The sequence below is a fragment of the Cryptomeria japonica genome, chromosome 2, assembly GCF_030272615.1.
Source record: "Cryptomeria japonica chromosome 2, Sugi_1.0, whole genome shotgun sequence".
NCBI lineage: Eukaryota > Viridiplantae > Streptophyta > Pinopsida > Cupressales > Cupressaceae > Cryptomeria > Cryptomeria japonica.
In genome coordinates, this window is record NC_081406.1 from 140,367,684 (window position 1) to 140,391,307 (window position 23,624).

Consider the following 23,624-nt stretch of genomic DNA (forward strand, 5'->3'; position numbering starts at 1 on the left):
AAACCATCACTTTTTCCATGCTCCTATTGAACATACTGAGAAATCATGTAAAGTCATGTGTATTCATCGCTTCTTCGAGTCATGTTAAGTCTAGGAGTCTTGTATATTTCTTTAGAGTAGGTTTTCCTTTCATATGTTTTAGTTAGAGGTCTTATTGAGCCAGGCTGTTAATTTGCCTTTAGTTATTTGACTAATGATTCTTGGGTGGCTCAAGTAGTTAGCTCTTTGGTTTCTTTAGTTTGTTTTCTTTTGGTTTTCTTTAGTGTGGTTTTCTTTTTATGTTTGTTAGCTTAGTTTTATTTTGGTTTAGTTTTTCTTCGAGTCGGTTTTTTGGTTTAGTTTAGGTGTCCTAAGTGGGAACCTTCATTTGTGCCAAAGGCAATTGCATTGTTTACTCATGCACTAGTAAAATTTTAGATCTTACATTTGGTTCATTTCTTAGCTATCTATTCATGAAATGTTTTGAATTTGAGGTTGTTCCTCTCCAAATTTATCATTTGGCTAGGACTTGTACTTGACTTAGAAGATAATCACTTTCTATGTCTTGATACTGACATCTTTTGATTACTATATCTTTACACAATAAATAAACTCTAAGTCATTATGGTTTTCAGGCGAAGCCTTGATTGGTAAAAAATCCAATGTCTAGCTTCAATGCCATTGTAATAATAAAACCCAAGTGAGCTTCATTTCTTACAATCCAAAGGAGATGACCAAATAAAATAAGAAAATGCAATATCAAAAGAGAGAAAATGAGATGAAAAAAAAGAAAAATCAAGATAAAAAGAAAAGTAGAATGAAATAAACTATCAAAATTAAGCTATGGGAACATGAGAGTAACTCCATCAGGGCTATAGATGCCCAACTGGCAATGGAGAAATGTTCATGAGATTACAATGATAACCTCCTTAGGGCTATAGACATCTGATTCAAAACAAGGCTCTATCCAATATGCTTATGAAGTTTAGATAAATAATGTAGCTAATCACAATGGAACTTGGAAGTTACAATGTTCTTGTTGAGGGGAATGAATACACTTTCACACACATGGGTAATCAAAGATGAGGTGCCTTGATCCGATTTGAGATTCTTCTTTCACTTTGAGTACATTTTCTAGTCTTTTGATAGGTTGGGTTGAATTTTTCGGTGGTACTAAGTATGGATTGAGTCTTTATCTTTGAAATGCTTAGGAAAATTTATTCAAGGTGGTGCTAGATGTTGTGAGGTATTCACAAATAGTCCCATCACAAATGGGGACCCCCATATTTTTCCTTCTTTCTAGGATAGTGTTAGAGTTCTTTTCTATTAGCCTTTGAACTAGAGGGGTATAGGTGGTCAAGAAGCTAGGAGTCAGGTGGATAGCCCTGTGGGAAGTGTGAAATGAGTGAGTTTTTAAATTCTAAATATCATGAGAGTCAATCATGAGTGAAGAATGATTTCTAGTTAGAGGGTCACTTTAAGTTCTTTTCTTGAGGAGTAAACTTCACTTCATGTGCATCCCTTGTGGAGTGAACTTCTTGTGCCTCTCCCATAGATAAAATTTATCCTAAGACTACATGATGAGAATTGCATGATGCATCAAAGTTGAGAGAGTGAGAAAAAGAGAGAAAAAGTGAGTTAGAGCCTTCACTTCTGGAGCATGATCTCAAGAGCATACTTCATTACCATCACTTTCTAAGATGAATTTCCTTTAAGAGCCTTGTTTGGGTGTGAATTAGAGCATTGGAATGAAGAGAGAAGGATGATTTTTATTTGATATCACATCAAGTGCTCCTTCGTTAGAGAAAAATTCAATTCATATATCCTTTAATACGAGAGAATTTCACTTTTAAGCCTTCATGAGGTAAATTTGACATGTTTTTGTAGATACAGACTTGAAAAACCTAAGGATTGAATCAATGAAGTAACAAAGTGATTAAAGAAAAGTTTATTTGAAATTAACCTCATCTCCAAGCCCTCATGAGAAAACTTCAAGAATCAAGGTACTTGAGTGAACTTCACAAATCAAGGTACATGAGCGAACTTCAAGAATCAAGGTACATGAACGAACTTCAAGAATCAAGGTACATGAGCAAACTTGAAGAATCAAGTTACATGAGCAAACTTCACAAATTAAGGTACATAAGAAAACTTCAAGAATCAAGGTACATGAACGAACTTTACAAATCAAGGTACATGAGAGAACTTCAATAATAAAGGTACATGAGCAAACTTCAAGAATCAAAGTACATTAGTGAACTTCAAGAATCAAGGTACATGAGAGAACTTCATAAATCAAGGTACATGAGCCAATTTCAAGAACCAAGGTACATGAGTGAACTTCAAGAATCAAGGTACATGAGCAAACTTCAATAGTCAAGGTACATGAGGAAGTTCTAGAATCAAGGTAAATGAGAGAACTTAAAGAATCAAGGTACATGAGAAAACTTCAAGAATCAAGGTACATGAGTGAACTTTACAGATCAAGGTACATGAGAAAACTTCAAGAATCAAGGTACATGAGTCAACTTCAAGAATCAAAGTACATGAGAGAACTTCAAGAATCAAGGTACATGAGAAAAATTTATGTTCTCAAGGAGATAAGAGAAATTCAAGATTCAAGATAGATGAGAAAACTTCATGAATAGAGAGAGGAGAGAGAACTTCATGTTCTGGCCTACGATAAAGAATTTGTCTCATTTACCCAAAATAAGATGCAAAACTCCTAATAGATCATTTCCTTAAATTGATTTTTTGTCTTAACATTCTTAAAAGAGAATAATTTTGAATGATGAAAGGTAAGCTAGAGGGATACTTCATAAACTAAGGTAGAGGAGTGAACTTCATAAATCCAAGGAGGGGAGCAGACTTCATGTTTGGAGGTAGGGGAGAGAAATTACTCTTGTGGCCTTCCCTAAGGATAGTTCATTGTGTTTGCATCGATAAATGGTGGAAAGACTCAATGTTGAAACCCATAGAATGAAGATAATGAATGAAAGAAAGTTCAAAGATCTCTTCATGAGCAACAAGGTGAGAGTGAACTTCATATACATTAAGGTGAGAGTGAAAATTCATGTGCATCAAGGTGAGAGAGAACTTCAAGTGCCCCTTTCTTAGAGAGACATCAACTTCAAGTACCCCTTCATGAAGGAAAATTCTCTCTATATGCTCTTATTAAACCTACAAACCAGGGTGAACTCACAATATTGGTTCCCACTTTTTAACCAACTTTGACACTTAGATGAATATTTTGAAAAAAACCTTCACTTTCTGACACCTATAACTTTTAAACTGTTAAGAATTTGAAGATGATATAAACTAGTGATTTTTAACATCTTGTTTATAGATTCTAAATATATTTTTTGCAAATTTGTTTGAATAAAAATTTATTGATTTTTCCATCTCCCTCAAAAAGTAGTTGTTTACAGCAAACAACATTTTTTAAGAGTGATGTGTATCCCGAAACACATAATTTTTTTTCTATAAATGATAAAAACTTAATTCTTTTTAATTTTGGTTTGTAACATCAATACACAAGGCATGCACTTGGTTTGATAGTGATATGTTGAATATTTTTTATTTTATTAAGTTTTGAAGTTTGACTAATTATAATTTGGATATAGGTGTACGTTTGAACACATAACTTGTTCTATATATATCAAAATTCAATTTTCTTTTTTTTGTTAGAAAGAAAACACCAATACGTAGTGCATAGATATTTTTCAATTTTTTTTTTCAATTAGTTTACTATTTTTCCCAATGCAATGAACAAAGAAGTTCATGTTCGGTGAAAAACCTACATTAATAAGAAATAAAATAAAAATATATTAATGAAATTAAATATATTAAAAGTTATACTATTTGGAAAGCTTATAATAAGGACTAAATATATATTTTTTAAACTTTTAAATGAATTAATTTGACCCCCCAAAAGCTAATGTAAAATTGGTTTTTTATCAGCATTTGATAGATGCAAAGGAGACTCCATTGCAAGTATGATTTAGAAGTAGAGAGGTTCTATCCAAGACATTTTGATCTAAGAGCCTTTGATTTAACTCTCTTCAATTAGTTACTTCAAATGGGACCTCTTAAAGCTTAAATCATTATATTTTGTAAAAAATGTATGATTTCAGCAAAAATCAGGACATACCAAAAAGTGGGAACCAGCTTTGTGAGTTCACCCACCACATGAAATTACATAATTTATCAGCTAGGAAATTTTATAGAAGATATATATATCATGTGTGTTTGATTATTTTTTGTTTGTTTTGCAGGAGATGAAGAAAGAAATCAAGGGGATCACATTGAAAGACGATTGAAATAAGTCTCTCAAGGATAAAATTTTAACATCAAGATTAAGATATAAGGAAGATATCCTCAAGGGAACCTTATAAATGAGCACAAGAAAGTGATTACACAAGAAGCATTTACTTACACAAAGACATGATCCACAATGGCAACATCATGAAATGTGTCATAGAGAATTAATTCCAAAGTAGGGAAGCAGTTGTACCATCAAGAATTTGTTCCAAGGAAACATCAATACTTGAAAAATAAGAGGAAGACAAGACCTATAAATTGCACCTCCATGATTGAAGCCCTCAAGAGGATAGTTTCAGAAGAGTTAATCAAAGTTAGTAGATCATTATCATCGCTAAGGCAAGATAATGTTGAGTATCAAGAAATATTCCTTCATGATGATCTATCAAGCCTACAAGTTAAAGATGGATTGCTAATCATCATCTCAGCCATTATCTCTATCAATCAAAGAAGTTCTACATCAACATGTCTAGATGCAATCTACCTGGCTCATACATGAAGGCACAAACTTTGAGGTACCTACCCTTGTTATGCATTGGTCTAATATTCTAGAGATGGCATGTGTCAAAGTGTTTCAATTATTTTATTGGCTAGAATAGAGTTTGTTGTAACAAACCCTAATTATGGTTTTCATTGTAAAATATTGGCCATTGATCTTAAATTGGCTTGAGCCATTGAATTGTATTGAGACCATTATAAAAGGCTCAAGCTCCTCATTTTTAAAGGGTTAATAGTTAGTGAGTAGAGAGAATAGAGAAAAGATAAGAATAGTGAATATCAATTAGAATAGGAGTTAGATTAGGAGAAGACAAAGATTGTATCATTGTTGTAAGGGACAATTAATTTTATTGAAGTTATGGTGAATTTGATTTGTTAGTTCAACAACTTGCATGGTCTTTACTTCTCAAGTTTCTTTCATGTTGATTATATTGAATGGAAGAAGTTGTTGAATGCATTTGTGTGGAATCCTTTAGTCCATATCACTAACCTCTTGCTGATTGTAAGTGTTCCTTGTGTGGTCAACTAGAATGATATGAACCTAACCTCAAATTGTTGTGAGTTCATTGTTTATGCATTAACTTGAATGGTTAGCAATTTTTGATGGTAATGATTTGAACATCTTTGAAATGTCCTTAGAAGATTGCACTGAGCTTGTGTCAAATTATTTAACTTGATGGTGAGACCTTGCCTAGTAGGATTCCATCTAATCATTCATCCATCTTCTTACATTATAGATCTTAGAGTATAAGTCCCCAAACCTTTATCTTTTGCCCTTTTTTTCAATTCAAGTTAGTTTAGTAAATAAAGCATCACAAAATTGCAATATTAGATCATCAAGTTCTAGTGATACAAGTATTAGACAATTTAACGTAAGTCCCCTTGTGATTCCAACATAATCACATCAAACCAACAATCTTATCCATATGTCGTGACCTGACATACAAGAACCTCGGAGTTGTCTCAATTGGTCCTTAAGCCAATCTTCACCAATTGAGAAGATTTTTTCAAGAGACGATAAGATACTTTTGGGTATTTTATTCTGTGTTTGCAAGTGCATAAAAGACACATCAACACTTCTGAATCACAAAGCATCTAAATTGAGGATACATATGAATGTCCCAAACACTCTGCCAAATTTACTAGCCAAGATAATGCAATTCCAGAGCAAAGTAGAACACAAACCAGAATATAAAATAACACGAACAACTAAATATCAACCAAAATACCAGACCTCATAACTAAATAAAATCAACATGCGGATCACTAAAACTTCTGTTGAATCAACTAAATAGGCATATCTCGGAACCCATTAAGCCACAAAATCTCAACTACAACACATTGGCCAAACCAACTCACTCAATATAAGGCATGTGTTGCCACTTCAAGTGATTTCATTTGGTCAGTAGCATCAACAACCAACTATCTAAGTTTTCCAATAGGGGTAGACAAATTACCAATGCCAGTCTCTGGTAGGAGACTTGACAAAATGTCAACAGCAGTCTGAATTTTTTCTGCTTCTTTTCTCTACTCTTTCAATCTTTTCTTTTGGGCTTGAGATTGCATCACTGTTGCAATCTTCATTAGTTCAGATACGCTCAATTTGTTGACATCAATTGCACCTTGTATATTGATTGAGTCATCATCATCATCAGTTTGCTACTTCACCTTTACTTTTTCCTTTTCATCCTTTTTCTCTGTTGTCTTCTCCTTTGTTTTCTATTTCTATTTCTCTGATTAATCCTCTAGAGTGGATTTAGTGACTGGTGTCAGTTGACTTTCAACTTAGTTTTTTTTTTTTTTCTGGTGGTAGTTGGATATCCACACTTGGTTTTGTAACCGGTGTTTCAGTTGTTTCCTATGTATTAGTAATGACCAGTTGTTGTTCAGTTTCTTTAATAGGTTCAATGTCATTTCCAGTTAGATCAATAGTATCAACAATATCTTCAACTTCATCCAATGAGAATATTACTGGTGTGGAACTTGTTTCACCCTTATCCTTGATAGGATAGGCAACATTCGGTGTAATAAACTCTTCAGCATCTTGCTCCGGTGGAGATCCAGTGTCAGTCTGATTAGGCTTATTATCACATTCTTTCAAAAGTGCATTCATCCTTTGAATATCTTGGGCTATAGGATGAGTATCATCTTCAATAGGTTGAAACTTTCCATCCAATAACCTTAGTCTCCTTGATTTAGAATGAAACTTCCCTTTGTACTTAGCAAGCAATGCTAACAACTCATCTTGAGACAACTCAGGAAAATATTGAATAAAAACTCTATCAATAATTTCTTGATCCTTATCTACAACCATTTGCCATTTATTTTCAAGAATTGAATATAAAGAATTAGAAATGTCCTTTTTAATATCTTGTGGTGATTGGTTGTATTGACACGGGTAATTGATTACCTCTTGAAAATTTCTTGCTTCTAACCTTCATCAAATTAATCGAAATATATTTTTACATTATCAAAATGTTTATTCTTTAATAGCTTCAGAGTCCTGTCAAAATGAATCGCTGGTTTCCAAGATATAACATCAATAGAAATTTTTTTATTAGGGATTTCCCCTATAGATTTAGATTTCTTACTGGTTGCCTTTAGCTTCTTCTGCTCTTCATCGGACTCGGTTCCATCAGATTTTGCTTGAAGAATGAGATATCTGCCTCTCTTCTTTGTTAGAATCTGCTTCATTGCATATACTCTGGGTATAGGTTCCTTTTTTATTTGAATACTTCTAGTCACCCTTGTATCAGTGGTCACAGAAGCTACTTTCTCAACTTTCTTCTTTTTCTCCTTAGAACTACAGGATTGAGCAGGTGCAATCCTTTCCTAGTAAGTTCCCAGTATTTTCTTCTTTTTATCCTTAGGAGATTCCAAAAGGTTGTTGGCATAACTGATTAGCAAGTCATAGTTGACTTCATAGCTCATTTCTTCCATTTCTTCTTCTCTAGGTTCAACGGCCTCCATAAGGCAAAAGTTAGTGGTTATAGTGAAATAGATGTCTTTTTCAAAGTGTTTCACCACTTCATCTGATAACCTTAATCTCATGATCATCTTTTTTTGAAAATCATTAAAATATCTATTCATGGCAACATGAAATGTGTTCTTCATAGCCTTAATGCTATTATTGATTTGGGTTGTCACCGGTATGTCCTTGGACCATTGAATATCACCAATTCCTGGAATGAAATTCCGAAAGTAGAAAAATAAACCAATCAATAGTTGACCATATTTAAACTTTTGACTATTGTCCTTCTTAATTGATTCTAAGTTCAGCATCAATTGACTTCTCACTACCTCACACAAAACATAATCTGCATTCTCTACCATCATCCTATAGGTGGCATGCACAAAAACAGACGATACATTGTTCATCCTGCTAGAATGGAATATCTGATAGCCAATAACCATTATTGCAAATATAACTACTAGATCTGCAATGTTGTTGACCGATATAGCATGACCATCAGTAGTGTCAGTGCAATAATAGTTTCCATTGAGATTGTCCTCAATTTTGGTACTTCACTGATTTGGCAGAAACCAATCACTGCATGAATAGCCTCCTTAGTGATGGTGTGAGATCTATCAAGATACATGTTCCCACCATGTGCATGAATAAGGATAATCCTAGCATTCTCTTCCTCAAAATCTTCAAGAAAATAGGCTGCATTATGAAAACCCTTTTCATAAACCCTAATATATTTGGGTTTCATCTTCCAATTCTTATTACACAAAGATTTGAGCTGAGAATAGATTGCTAATGACCCTAGATCTTCAATTTTGCAATCAATGTAACTAGACAAATCTCCTTTAATCAAAACACCATTAGGAACTTTAGACAATGCATTATATGACTCTATTTTATCTGATCCCATAGACTCCATAGCTTCAGTAGTAATCATAAGACTCTCTGCTAGTGTAGACGATGATGCCATTCAAGATAATCTGACTTACAAGAGAATATTGATCAAAATACCTTATTTTCTTTTGAGTTTCTAGGATTTCTGGTTTCTTTCTCGTATGCATACCTGATTCACCTTTCCTTGTCTTCAAATGTGATTCAACTTTTGATCCATAGCACAAATCCATTCACAATCTGCTAACAATTTTATATTTCACTCTACAAGTTCTCACAAATTCTTCTTCAAATGCAATTAGGGTAAAAATAACTTAGTAAATCTCTTTTATTAACTTACCCACTGCATTAATTACACTATCGATAGGGTAACAAACCCCAATTACCACTTAACAAACTCGCTTGTACTGGTAGGTATATAACCGGTTGGTAATCCTTAGAAAACTGATAGATAACAATATAAAAAACTCACATATTACAACTCGAAATGCAAATTTGTCTTGCCATACACTCTTTAAGGGGTCCAGAAGTATATTTATCGATATGCTCCCTTTAGGCTTGTTGACAAGCTCAGTTCACTGGTGCATGATTCTCCACACTAGGTGAAGGGTTTGATTCTTCTACTAGCTTGTCGTCACTTTTCTTTTTCCAAATTTTGTTCATCTCTGCTTTGGTTTCTTCAACATCAACCTTTTGCTTTCCTTTCGGATCTTCAGAGTGGTTTACCGGTTTGTTCTTCTTTTCTCTATAGAACTTAGCCATGTGTCCCAGTTTATGATAATAATAGTAGGCCATCCCAGATGCTCTCCAAGGTCCTGCATTACCTCTTCTAGTCCTTCTTCTGCAGTTCATAGATACATGACCAAATTTATTGCAAATTATGTGAATCACATTTGTTACCTTCTTCATCTCATATGGACTAAACTGGTTGACATAGGGTTTTTGCCAGTTCATGCTCCTCCGGTTGTCATAAGTCCTTCTCCAGCCACCAATAGGTCTTGGTTTCATGTGAGGTGCCAGATTGTTTGCTCCATATCTGCATTCAACTGATCTATGTCCATATATGTTTCATGTGTAAGAATGACCTTCAAATCTTCAAGACACATGTCTAGTATTAGCATTATAGCCTGTGTTCTCATTAGATCTGCTTCTACACACATTAGTAGTATGTCTAGGTTTGTGATAGATAAAGAAAGCAGGTTTGTATGCTTTCTTACCGGTAGGTTTCTTAGCCTTAGGAGAATTTTTACCTTTATGCATGTTTCTCTTGGTACTAGAAGATTCTCCTTTCTCAGATGTGTTGAATCCTAATTTAGATGTGTCACCTTTCATTCTCTAAGATTGGATTTGTTCATTAAACATAGAGGAGCTCTTGTAAAACTTGTCAAGCTTCCATTAGCCTTAGTAAGCTCTTTGGTAAGATCTTCATTATGCTTTATAAGAGTCTCTCTAAGAGGCATTGCCATCTCAAGATCTAACTATAATGCTTCTTTCTCTTCCTTATCCTCTTGCCGATGTCCTTGCAAAGCTGAATTCTCCTGCTTGATCTTAGAAATATCATGATCTCTCTCTTTGATTAGGTCTTCAGCTACCCTCCTTGCTTCAATTTCTTCACTCATATAGATTGTTAGGGCTTCACATTCTCTCCTTAGGTTTATCTTTTCACCATTTAGTTTCTCCACTTCTTTAGCCAGTGCATCAATGTTGGACTCATCTAAAGAATTGTTATCCGATATATCCAATAATTTCTTAGTCAACTCTCTCCTCTTTACTTGTGAATCTTTGAATCTACCTCTCAGGGTTTCAAGCTCTTCCCTGGTTGCATCAAGTACTCTAGCCATCTCTCTATAACTCATATCCCCCATACTAAATTTAGGGTTTCCTTGCAAGTGGTTAGGCCTTAAGGAAGTTAGGCTCTAATACCAATTAATAGACTTATAAATAACTAAGCGAGGGGGTGAATCAGTGATAATAAAAACAATAACACTTTAAACCCTGACTGATAAAAATATTTAACCAGTTTACTTAGAACTTTGCATGCAATCCAAAGTATTATAAAATCATTCACAACAAGTAAAACATTCACCATAACACTAGTATTTATACATGGAAAACCCAACTGGGAAAAACCATGGTGAGATGGGAGTCACAAGTTAACTATCTGTAGTAAAAGGTAACTAATCGATTAAGGTCTACAAAGTGCTCTGATAGGAGTGAATCATGTTAGAGATTCCAAAACTCTGTTAGGAGCTATACTTGGTTAAAGGTAATACCTTGTTGGGAGTAACCTCGGTAGAGAATTTCAAATCCAAACTAATGGATCACTTGGTTAGAGGATTTGTAAAATGAAGCTTGTTAGAGCTTACCTAGTTAGGGGATTTAACTATTGTAGTGATTAGATAACAATAGGTGGTATGATCTAGAAATAGAACATCTTTCTTGTATAGATCCTTTTCTTCTCACTCAATACTGCATCGCCGACATACTCTGCAATTCGCATCAACTCTAACTCTTAACACAACTTGTATCTTGCATCATAAAAATAGTTCATCACAATGCCTTTTTTATATACAATAGATTTCATGTCAGCCTCAAGAACCTCATCATAATTTTCTAGGTTCAGTGTATTTAGACAATCTTCCATAACACATCACCAAAAAAGTTGGTTAGAGTTAACACATCATGACCAGTGATAACTCATCACACAATTTGTGAAACCGGTTTAAACATCGATATTGGTTTAGTGTTAACCGCTTCCAATTCTTATACCGATTGTCTCCATGTGCCTCCTTGTTGCTCTTTGCTGCATCTTGAAGCTGGTAACAATAGAATTGACCAAAACCAATTGTCTTTCCTGCATATATTGGATGTCAACTGATGAATTAATGATGAACAGTTAGTACCAAACCAGTACTGAGAGGGGGGGATGAATCAGTATAGGCAAAAACACTTTCTTGAAACTGGTTTGACTGCACACATTGAACTTTGACTGCCAAGCAATAACACCGGTCTAAATCAGATTACTATCCGAACAACACAGTGAGAATGTGAAAGACATAAACCAGTAACTCTTAGCTTTCCACACAATCTAATACCTCATTTCCACTTCACTCTTATGCATAAATGGGTAATCTATCATCAAAAATATAACGACTACTAGTTCAACATGTTTTACCACTTTGACATAAAACACTAAACCATCACATGAAAGAAATCACACATGACACACTGATTTTTCACGTGGAAACCCAACTGGGAAAAACCACGGTGGGGATGAATACCCACAAGCTGTTCTTTGAACTCTTTTGAAGTCCGCTTTGTTAGGAGCCTAGTCTGGTTAAAGACTATTACAATAGGTTCTGCTAAGAACCGATCCTGCTAGGGATCACCTGGTTAAGGGATGGCTAAATACCCAGTTAAAGGTTAGAACCATGTTAAAGGTTACCTTGCAAGAGGATTTGAAGAACTCATTGATTTGAGTCACCCTGTTAAAGCTACCCAGTTAAGGGATTTTCCAACTATTGAAATGGTTAGAAGTTAACAAGTGATACACTAATCTGATAACAACACTCAATGCTAAGGCAGATCCACTTTAGCTCCTCCTCTTCTGCAATCACACTCTGCAGGTATCAACACACTTCTCTAGTTTGGCAAGAATTAAGTATCATTTCACTTGGATACATACATAACATTTTTCAACAACTTCAAAATCAAAAACATCATCGACCTTATAGGAAACAGATAGGTTGATAGTATAAACCCTAAACCCTAAACATTTAGGTTTTACAATCTAGTTGGTTCAATCCTAACCGTTAACCACACTGCATCGAATACAATAGTCTTGAACAGATCTCAAGATGTTCTCCAACGTTCATTCTTTGCCACTTCAGGAAGCTGATAACTCATCACGCGCTCTCCGCCGTTTACAAAGACTTCTAACATTCCTGAGGTAGATAGGATCAATCTCCATGCAAGGTCCTTAAGTAAATCCTTCACGCGCACAAGGATGACATTGCAACACTTATCTGGTCTTCATTACAAAGCTAACTCATCACAAGAAGTCATCAGTTAAATCGCACAATCTTGGTATGCATCAATCCGGAAACCCTAAAGCTGAGACTACCAACCGGTAGTCATGCTAGATGAAACCCCGATACCAAACTTCCATATACCTGTTCTCATTCCAACATACCGGTTCACCTTGAACAAACATACCGCTTCACTTTTTTACAAATACCGGTTTACATCAACATACCAGTTCTCTTGCCAGTTTGCTTACTACTGGTTCATACTTCATCATATTGACATCAATGACAACATACAATATCATCATGTCATCATGCTCTGCACATATGCCAACAATCTCCCCCTTTGGCATTGATGGCAATATACAAAGATATATTTCTACTTTTGCTTCACATCTTCTCCCCAATATGGCAGATATCTTTTCTTCTTCATAGCTTCTCCCCCTTTGACAACAATGCCAAAGTGGAGGCATACACATCTGTGTTTCACTATGCTGCTCCCCCTAAGGAGTGGCATCCTTCAACACACCAATCCTAAAAAAGATATATCAATGTAAAACCTGACTGATGTGGAGCACAAACCTTTAGTTCACCTCTTGAAGGGGTAGCACCCCTAATTCACCTCTCAAATAGGTAAAGGTAGCCTTCAGTAGAGGCTTGGTGAATATGTCTACTAACTACTCCTTACTGGAAACATGTTCCAATACAACCTCTTTGTTTTGAACCTTCTCCCTTAAGAAATGATACTTGAGCTCAAAGTGCTTGGTTCTAGCATGTAAAACCGGATTCTTGGAGATGTTAATTGCACTTGTGTTGTCACAAAATATACTTACCGGTTTAAATACAGGAACTTTGAAGACATTTAATACATGCTTCATCCAAATTGTTTGGGTACAGTTCATAAATACTGCAACATACTCCACTTCTGCTATAGACTGAGAGATACAACTCTACTTCTTACTCATCCATGAGACTAGTCTACCACCAAGAAAGAGTGCACCATTGGTTGTGCTCTTTCGGTCGTCCACATTACCTGCTCAATCAACATTTGTAAACACTTTCAGGTTGAAATTATTAGTGTATGGATACCATAATCCATAGTCAATAGTTCCCTTTTGATATCTCAGAACCCGCTTGACTGCTACCAAGTGGGATTCTCTTGGGCTTTTCTGGAACCGTGCAACAATGCCCACTACATGTGCAATGTCCGGTCTTCTATGTACTACATAGTGCAACTTACCAATCATTGATCAGTATTCCTTCTCATTTACCAATGTTGAGTCATCTTCCTTTGATAGTTTACAACCGGTCACCATCGGTGTACCAACCGATTTGTTGTCTTCCATGCCAAAGGTCTTCAATACCTCTTTGACATACTTGGACTGAGTGATAAAGATTCCATCTTTCATTTGTTGAATTTGTAGTCCAATGAAGAACTTAATCTCCCCTATAAGTGACATCTCAAATTCCTTCTTCATCTCATCTACAAAGTCATGACTCATTTTGTCATCTCCACCAAAAATTATGTCATCAACAAATACTTCACATATCAGAATTTGATCTCCTTCTAATTTCAAGTATATATTGTTATCTTCACTTGTTCTTTCAAATCCAATCTTCACAAGATGGGAGTGCAAGCATTCATACCATGCTCTAGGTGCCTGCTTTAGTCCATACAAGGCTTTATGTAGCCTACACACCATATCACTATCTTCTGATAGGGCAAACCCATCTGGTTGCTCTATATACACCTCCTCTTCTAGTATTCCATTTAGGAATGCATATTTTACATCCATTTGATATACTTTGAATCCCTTGAAGGCTACATATGCAAGAAGCATACGAACTCCTTCCAATCTGGCTACTGGAGCAAAGGTTTCTCCATAGTCTTCTCCTTCTTCTTGAGTATATCCTTTCCACACCAATCTGGCTTTGTTTCTTACCACTATGCCATCTTCATTTAGCTTATTTCTGAAAACCCATTTGGTGCCTATGACATTTTTATGCTCAGGTCTGGGTACCAAAGACCATGTACTATTCTTTTCTATCTAGTCAAGTTCCTCTTCCATTGCCTTGATCCAGTCTTCATCTTTATGTGCCTCTTTAAATGTTTTAGGCTCAAATTCAGAGATCATGCAAGAATTTTCTTTGACTTTTCTTCTTGTAAGAATTCCTGCATCCTTATCTCCTATGATTTGCTTTGGATCATGATTCAGCTTTACATACCTAGGAATGATCTTAGTTGTTTCCTCTTTCTTTTCTTCTTCATCCTCATCTTCATCAGTATCAACATCTACCAGTGTAGGAGCACTGTTACTGGTGCTAGGTTGTTTTGCAACTGGTTCCCAGAAGGTTACTACTAGTTCTTCTCCTACTTGCTCACTGTCAGTTTCCATAGGTTTCTCAGAGGTTTCATCAACTCTAACATTGATTCTTTCAACAATTCTCTAAGTCCTATTGTTGAAACATTTGAGAGCTTTTCTCTTTGTGGAATACCCTGGGAATATTCCCTCATCACATTTTGCATCAAACTTGCTCTGATTTTCACTCCTCTTGATATAACATTTGCTACCAAACACTCTAAAGTAGCTTACCACTGGTGTCTTATCGGTCCAATACTCATAAGGAGTTTTATCCTTACCTTTCTTGATGAGTACCCAGTTCATAGTGTAGACTACAATGCTCACTACTTCTCTCCAAAAAGTGTGAGCAACCTTCCCTTGGATCAACATAGTTCTGGTTGCTTCAACTATAGTCTAGTTGTTCCTCTCTGCTAGGCCATTCTGTTATGAAGTCTGGGTGGTAGACAGTTGCCTCTTGATGTTGTTCTCTTCATAGTACTTGTTGAACTCACTGGAAATGAATTCCCCTCCTTGATTAGTTCTTAGGCACTTAATCCTCTTACCGCTTTCTTTTTCAACTAGTGCTTTGAAGGCTTTGAACTTTCCAAAGGCTTCAGACTTGTCCTTCAAGAATGTGACCCACATAATTCTTGAGCAATCATTAGTAAGAATCATAAAATACCTATCTCCCTGCACACTCCTAGTTTTCATAGGACCACACAAATCAGTATGCACAAGATCAAGTAAATTGTCTATAGTGAAAGACTTACATTTGAAGGTTGAGGAAGACATTTTCCCTAGTTGACACTCTCTGCACAAAGGATTCTCTGGTTTTCTCAGCATAGGTAAACCTCTAACTACCTTGATCTTACTAGCCTTCACAATATTATCAAAGTTTACATGGCAGAGTCTCCTATGCCATATCCAGCTATCATAAAATTTAGCCATCAGACATGTACTTATATTTGCATTCAGCTGAAATAAGTTACCTTTGGTCTGCATGCCGTTGGCCACCAGTTCACCATTCTTTCCTTTGAGTCTGCATATTCCATTCCTAAATTCCATAGTGAGACCACTCTCATTCAGCTGGGCAACACTCAGAAGGTTGTGTCTAAGACCATCAACCCAATATACATTGTTAGCACTACTCTTTCCATTCAGAGAGATGGACCCTCTACCTTTGACCATGCATAGTGCATCATTTCCAAAGCAAACCATAGCACCATCATACTCTTCCAGAGATAGAAACTTACTCTGGTCACCAGTCATATGGTGAGAACATTCACTGTCAATAATCCACTCATTGGAATTATCAAAGTGGGAGACAAGGGCCTTCTTTTCTAACACATCTTCCTTAACTGCTAAAAATACAATGTCTTCACTTTCTTCATCTTCTGATTCCTCATCAATGACATCTTCATCAACTGCTACAAAATAGTTTCTTCGGTTTCCTCCTTTGAACTTCTTGATTTTTTTTGGTTTTTCCTTATTATCACCATTAGGATAGTTTACAACAATGTGTCTTATCTTATTGCAAGAAAAGCATTTCAAAGGGAGCTTACCTCTGTATTTACCAGTTCCCTTAGGAGGTCTCTTGGCAAGAAGAGCTTCAAATTCCATTAGGATCTCCTCATCATCCATTTCTTTGCTTTGTCTTGGTTCACCACTGGTACTAGCTTCTTTGCCCTTTCTAGATGGTGCAGCAGATGCTCTAAAGGCTAATTCAGTCTTCTGAATACTATCATCATAATTATTTAGCTCATAAGTTGTCAACTTTGCAATGATGGAGTCTAGGGATACCTTTGTATTGTCTATAGACCTCAACTCCTGAATAGCAGCAACCCTTATTGCATAGACTAGTAATAAGGATCTCAAGACTTTGCTAACAATAGTGGAATCATCTATTTTACCACCTACACTCTTGATGTCTCCATCAACAGTTTTGATTCTTATTCCATATTGTTGAATGGTCTCTCCTTCAACCATCTGCATGTCTTCAATCTTTCCCCTAAGGCTCTCTTCCTTAGCTTGTTTCACATGCTCATTGCCGCCATAGATACTCTCAAGACCATCCCATACTTCTTTGGGATTGTCTTTATCCTGAACATCAATAAACTCAATGTTAGGTAGACTACTGATTAGGGCTTCCATAACTTGCCCATTCTCCTGAATCTCTCTCTTTTGATCATTGGTGAGAGTACCAGTAGGGATAACATAAGCATTCTCAACATAGCTCCAGTGTTGAGCACCCATGCTTCTGATGTATATCTTCATTATGTCCTTCCATATTTTAAAGTTGTCTCTATTGAACTTTGGACCTTCCCTCTTCATCATTAGAGTAGGATCTTTTCCTTAAGTGGTTAAGCTTACAACACAGACGTCCTGGAAGATGCTCTAATACCAATTGATGAATTAATGATGAGTAGTTAGTACCAAACTAGTACTGAGAGGGGGGGGTGAATCAGTACAGGCAAAAACACTTTCTTGGAACCGGTTTGACTACACACACTGAACTTTGACTACCAAGCAATAACACCAGTCTAAATCAGATTACGACTAGTACAACATAGTGAGAATGTGAAAGACATAAAATGGTAACTCTTAGCTTTCCACACAATCTAGTACCTCATTTCCACTTCACCCTTATGCATAAACGAGTAATCTATCATCAGAAATATAATGACTGCTAGTTCAACATGTTTTACCACTTTGACATTAAACACTAAACCATCACATGAAAGATATCACACGTGACACACTGATTTTTCATGTGGAAACCCAACTGGGAAAAACCACGGTGGGGATGAATACCCACAAGCTGTTCTTTGAACTCTTTTGAAGTCCACTTTGTTAGGAGCCTAGTCTGGTTAAAGACTATTACAATAGGTTCTGCTAGGAACCGATCTTGCTAGGGATCACCTGGTTAAGGGATGGCTAAATACCCGGTTAAAGGTTAGAACCCTGTTAAATGTTACCTCGCAAGAGGATTTGAAGAACTCATTGAATTGAGTCACCCCGTTAAAGGATTTACACAAAAGCCTGTTAAAGCTACCCGGTTAAGGGATTTTCCAACTGCTAAAATGGTTAGAAATCAATAGGTAATACATTGATCTGATAACAACACTCAATGCTAAGGTAGATCCACTTTAGCTCCTCCTCTTCTGCAATCACACTTTGCAGGTATCAACACACTTCTCCGATCTGGCAAGAATCAAGTATCACTTCACTTGGATACACACATAACATTTGCCAAAAACTTCAAAATGAAAAACATCATCGACCTTATAGGAAACAGATAGGTCGGCAGCATAAACCCTAAACCCTAAACATTTAGGTTTTACAATCTAGTTGGTTCAATCTTGACCGTTAACCACACTGCATCGAATACAACAGTCTTGAACAGATCTCAAGATGTTCTCCAACATTCATTCTTTGCTACTTCAAGAAGTTGATAACTCATCACGTGCTCTCCACTATTTATAGAGACTTCGCACATTCCCAAGGTAGATAGGATCAATCTCCATGCAAGATCCTTAAGGAAATCCTTCACGCACACAAGGCTGATCTGGCAACACTTATCTGGTCTTCATTACAAACTCATCACAAGAAGTCATCAGTTAAATTGCACAATCTTGGAATGCATCAATCCATAAACCTTGAAGCTAAGCCTACCAACTGGTAGTCATGCCAAATGAAACCCCGATACCAAACTTCCATATACCGGTTCTCATTCCAACATACTGGTTCTCCGTGAACAAACATACTGCTTCACTTTTTCACAAATACTAGTTTACATCAACATACTGGTTCTCTTGCTAGTTTGCTTACTACCGGTTCATACTTTAGCATATTGACATCAATGACAACATACAATATCATCATGTCATCATGCTCTGCCCATATGCCAACATCAACATATACCAGTTTAGACACTTCATATCGGTTGGACTTCTCTATACAAATGATACCTGTTTGCAATACAAAGACTTAGGAGTAGTACCGGTTTGACTTAACTAATATGTGTGTGTATATGTGTTCCATCAATGACAACACATAAAGTCATCCAATATAAAAATCATCATCAAGCCAATAGTGTGTTGTTATGATGGTCCTACTTGGATCTAGTTAAACTTTCTATTATTTCATTTTGGGTTTTTACCAGTTGGTGAAGCCTGTTGGATTTTGGTCTTAGCGAAATTTACGATGGATATAATTGTTTGGTTACTTGATTTAGGTCCATTATATTAATGTAAATCATAATATTGGTCAGGTGGTATCGTGTGATGTAATTTTTGTAATTATGGGTTTATGGGTTTAGGGTTTAGCCGACCTTGTCAATAAGGTTGATGATCTCTATTTATAGGTGACTTATTCATGTAATAGGATGGTTATGATTATCGGTGGTTATGTTTGCATTATCAGTGAAAGGTTTATGTGCGGACAGAGTCATATCATTCCAATGAAGGTTGGAAAGGTTTTGTATTGCAGAGAAGACATTAGTGCTTAACCAAAACTATATCAAGCATTAGTAGATGCTACTTTCACAATTCATTTATTTCTAGATTGTAGTCCAATTTTTATGTAAGTTAGTGAGACTTCCCTTTGTGATGAGTAGTGTGCTCTAATCCATTGGCCTTTCTACAAAAGCAAACCCCATTGTAATTATTCAAAATACTACTACAGAGTATTCATCTAATTATGGGTAAGGTATCCCACCGTGGTTTTTCCCTTTCTGGGTTTTCCACGTCAAAATATTAGTGTTATGTGTGTTGTGCTTTCATGTTATATTCTTCATTGTGTTGATTTCTTGGTATTCCTAGTTATAAGGTTTTGATATGCATTAGTTTTGTATATTGTTAGTAAACTGATTCACCCCCCCTCTCAGTTTACTATAGGTATCAGTGCATTCTAGCACACACACACACACACACACACACACACACACACACACACAGATATATATATATATATATATATATATGAGATGACCTATCCTTTGTGGTGATTATATGAATGTTTTCTTATGTGATGTTTCTATATGCTTTATCATTATGTGATTTGATGTCATGATTATATATGATGATGCAGTCTATGTATGATGCTTATGGTATGGATGCATGTTTATGATGATCTATGATTACTTATATGATGCAATGAAATATATACATGATGTGATGCATTATTTTTATGTTTTTCTTATACTTATGCTATATATGAGTATGCAAATGAATGGATTGCATGAAAATACTTATATGAGGTACTAATAAGTGGTGTGTGTAGGATGTGATGCTATTATGATTTATATATGCATATGATGAAATTTACTAAAATGTGATAATGTAGATGAACACTACATGAGATGTAAATATTTTTGGCATGTCATTGCTACTAAGTCATGTGATACCAAGATACATGGACTCGGGAAGGGACAATAGAGGAAAAATGGAAAAAAGGGGGGGATGGAAGGTAGAAGAAATGGAGGTGAAAAGAGATTCTTCTCCTTTATCATCATTGAGCTTTATTATGGAAAATAGGTTATGACCATCTAGATGTGTGTTTGACCTAGAAATTCATTCTACCTATTTGCATGGAGATCAAACATACACAAACAAGGAATTCCCTATATCACACTAGACTCATAGTGTCCTCATATCCTTGGAGAAGCCCTAGTAGTACTAAGATATTATAAACAACCAACAAAATAGGTGAACATATACCCCATCCTCACCTTTCTAGTCAAAGACATCCTAGAGGTAGAATCTCTAGTTAGAGACATCCTAGAAAAGATAAAAGATATGTCACCAAAAGATAAAATTAAAAGAAAACCAAGACTTGACACCAAAATAAACTATAATCCTCAAGTTATTAGTCTCTCTTGCCACATATGTTAACATGTTTGATTTGGTCACAATGTTGTTTTCCTGACAAAGGACAGATAATAGTGAAAAACCATGTCATTGCCAAAGTATACTAAAAGATTTGATTTGTTGAAAGCTCACTATTGATTGCACTCACTTGAAACTAATTGAATCCATGAAATTGACACTTTTATTGTGAAGATGAATGACATTGGCAATATGTAGGAATTGATTATGTGTTGTCATTGATGTCAACACTGCTTCGATTGGACATGGTTTTGGTAGAGGATATTAGAGATTGTACTCCAATATGTTTAGATTGTTGGATTCGGTTTTGGAAGGATATTCATGATGATTATATGTATGCCATATTCAGTTGGTTTGTGATTTGGTGCTCTAAAATCTATTGATTATGTTCTAGATTGTCGGTTGATGTTATTGGTCCTGATTGGTGATATTTGATGAAATGGTTAAGTGGTTTTGATGTGGCTTCTAGAAATGGTTCTTAACATGCTAAAGGTTCTCTTGATCATGTCCCAATTTTTGGTGGCTTTGTATTGGCTAGTGTGAAGATTTGGTGATCATATTTAGGTCCGGTAGGATATTATATTTTATTGACACTAAGAGTTTTTCCTAGTTGGTGTAATGTGTTGCGGTTGATCCAGAGTCCTCTCCGGAAGTGTTTGATGATTTGAGGATGTTATTTGGATCCTTGGCTGACATGGGTTGTGATCTAATTATTTTTTTATGCATTGTAACGATAAATTTATATTAGGGTGGCCAACCTACTTGTTTAGGTCTATGTAACATATAAATATGATAGTAAGATCTCATTGTAGATCATGAATGAATGATGGATGGATTGGATGCATAGATGAGAGATTAACGAGTATATGTAGATGCAAAATAAGATCTGCAAGGTTGATAGAGGTTGTTGATAAACTTGTATGAGTATTTAGTCCTTTGGTTGTGTTGTAGACAATATGCTTAACCAAAATTGTAACCAAACATTAGGAGATGCTATTTTCACAGTTCATTTGCTCCAAATTGTAGTATGATGATTATGTAAGTTAGTGAGACTTCCCTTTTGTGTTGAGGAGTGTTCTCTAGGCAATTGGCCTGATTGCAAGTGCAATCCCCATTATAATATTTTTACATACTGCTGCAATAGTATTATATGATTGTGGGTAGGGTTTCCCACCATGGTTTTTTCCTTCACCAGGTTTTCCACGTCAGAATATTGGTTTTGTTGTTAATCATATAGGGTCTGATTAATACAGAGAGGGGGGGTGAATTAGTATTAACACCACTTGCAAAACTGAAACTTAAAATTATCAAACATTCACCAATCAAACATAAACCAACATTAGAGTCAATTACCAATATCGATATCTATTGATAATCATCTGCTAAACTGATATATCAATGTTGCTCATAATTGTTCATTAACCATGCATAAATTAAAGTAAATCATAACATCACATTAGAACATTCACCATATGAACACCATGATTTTCACGTGGAAACCCAAATAGGGAAAAAAACCATAGTGGGAATTGGTACCCACAAGAATTGTGCACTCTTTCAGAATGCGCCCTGTTAGGAGCCTATCCTAGTTAGGATCTTACAAAGGTTCCATGTTAGGAGAAGATCATGTTAGGAGTCACTTGGTTAAGGGATTTAGATGATGAGCCCTATTAGGAGCTTTGACCAGTTAGGATCAACCTTGCAAGAGGATTTTGAACTCAGATGTTGAATCACCCTATTAGGGGATTTATAATGTAAGGCCTATTAGGACCTACTCGGTTAAGGGATTTTGTCTGTTGCAACTGCTAGGGAATAACAATGAATGATCTGGGTATAGCACTCAATTGCTTGCTTGATCAGATCCAATTATGCTCCAAATCTGTAACACTCTGGTAGATCTTTGATACTTTGGTTTGACTTCACACTCTTCTCAAAAACCACTAACACAACAAACAACATCTATACCGACATAAATAAATTTAACAACTAGGTTGGCAACTAAAACCATAGAGACATCAATATTTTACAATACAAATTATCAAGAACCATATCAGATCATCATATAGATTATTACAATATTTTACAAGACAATATCAACCGTTGAGTGATTGTAACTCATCACAACAAATCGATTTGATACAAAGTCAAACCCTTACAACACTTTTCTAAGCGTTTCATTGTTTCCCAAGAGATTCCATCTCCAAACACTCCAAAATAGCAATTTAATTTTCTACGCGGGTTGTGAAACGTCACCTCCAATATTTGAAATTGATGTAGATCACCGCCAAACCAAAAATCATTGTCGGTTGAGAGAATTCTTTACTGGTCCTTAAACCCTTCTTAAACCCTAGCAAAAACTCAATAGAAATCATAAATAGGACTTCTGATTGCGAAAACATAATGCGGTTTTGGTCAGATACATATCAAATTGATACAAACTCACATTCCAAACCACAACCCCTCAATCATCACCAAATGCCATATCCAATCAAAACATTTCCTCATTTACCAGTTAAGGTCCTAATTCCCAGTTTCCTATTTCATTACCAGTAAGCTCTTTCTGATAGACCAAAAAGACATATGACAAAATACAACAAAAGTAAACATTAGTTGTCATGAATAAACATTAGTTGCCGTCAATGATAATATAAATAACTAATCAAAGTCATCCAATCATGCAATCTCGATCTCTTCATCTCAATGCCTTCACTAAAAA